Raw genomic sequence first — 1,590 nt, 5'->3', positions numbered from 1 at the left:
ATTGTTGTTATTATTATTATTATTATTATTATTATTATCATTATTATTATTATTATCATTATTATTATTATTATCATTATTATTATTGTTATTATTATTATTATTATTATCATTATTGTTGTTATTATTATTATTATCATTATTATTATTATTATCATTATTGTTGTTATTATTATTATTATTATCATTATTATTATTATTATCATTATTATTATTATTATTATCATTATTATTATTATTATTATCATTATTATTATTGTTATTATTATTATTATTATTATTATCATTATTATTATTATTATCATTATTGTTGTTATTATTATTATTATTATCATTATTGTTGTTATTATTATTATTATCATTATTATTATTATTATTATCATTATTATTATTGTTATTATTATTATTATTATTATCATTATTGTTGCCTGGAACCAAAGTAATAAAATGTAGGGGGTGCGAGGTCAGAGATTTTTTTTTTAGGGGTGCAGGAGTAAAAAAAGGTTGGGAACCACTGCAGTAGAATACGTATTAGAATCACTGATTATTATTAGATCTCGTAACGTATATCATAGGGGTTTTGCAATTATTTCGAATATAACGATTTTATCTAATATTTTTGTATCTACAAATAATATATAAACAAGTGTATACGTCACTGAGTGGGAGTGAATAATCATACTACTGTGTATTAGAAAATACTAAAGAAAATATTTTTAAAAAGCTCCATCAATTATCGTCAAACTGACATACGCCCGGCAGCGCACCCCTGGTAATTCATGATAAGTGACCCGCCGAATATGCTTCACGCCACTTCCACCTGTCTAGAAATTACAAAGAAAATGCTGAATTTAGATCTGCATTAATCATTTAACAATACAAGCATTTCATTGGTCATTAAGCTACCAGGGAATGGGAGCACCGCTGGGGATCAAAATAGCTATAATTTTAGAGAATTCCAAATTTATGGAAAAGCTAACGGTATCCTCTATTTTGATTGCCCTAAATTTGCTATTTTGTTATTGCTATAGCCAGGTCTTTGTATTTTTCGTCACATACTGGTATATCTAAGTGTGGGGGTTAGAAATACATTGGTCTCCTTCTTCCTTTCCTCATAATCTTACCATATCCTTACCAATGGAAAATGGAAGGTGTGTTGTAGTGAGAATTTTCTGACACATTTAAAGAGACCTTTCCAAATCTACAAAAATACATGAAACTCCTTATAAGTACTGCAAAAATACACGAATCTCCTTATAAGTACTGGTGTTATTTCTCGCTTTACTGAAATAAAGTATGCATACTTATTTACCAGTAGCAATATCTGTCCTGTGAATGACATACAATAAGTACAAATTACTCATGAGTTGAATATATATTCAGTCAAGTAGGCCATGCTTAGATATTTTGGCCAATATTTTCCTATCAGAGTCATAGGGTCACTGAGAATTATTCAGAATCACTAGTTATTGGTAGTAGAATTAATAGTTTGTGTAATTCCTTTACTAAAATGTTTATACATAAATGAACATATACCATAAATTGTTAGGACAAAAAATCGTATACTTGTAAGAAAATATACTTTACATA

The sequence above is a fragment of the Penaeus chinensis genome, chromosome 18, assembly GCF_019202785.1.
Source record: "Penaeus chinensis breed Huanghai No. 1 chromosome 18, ASM1920278v2, whole genome shotgun sequence".
Classification (NCBI taxonomy): domain Eukaryota; kingdom Metazoa; phylum Arthropoda; class Malacostraca; order Decapoda; family Penaeidae; genus Penaeus; species Penaeus chinensis.
This window is presented reverse-complemented; position numbering follows the sequence as displayed.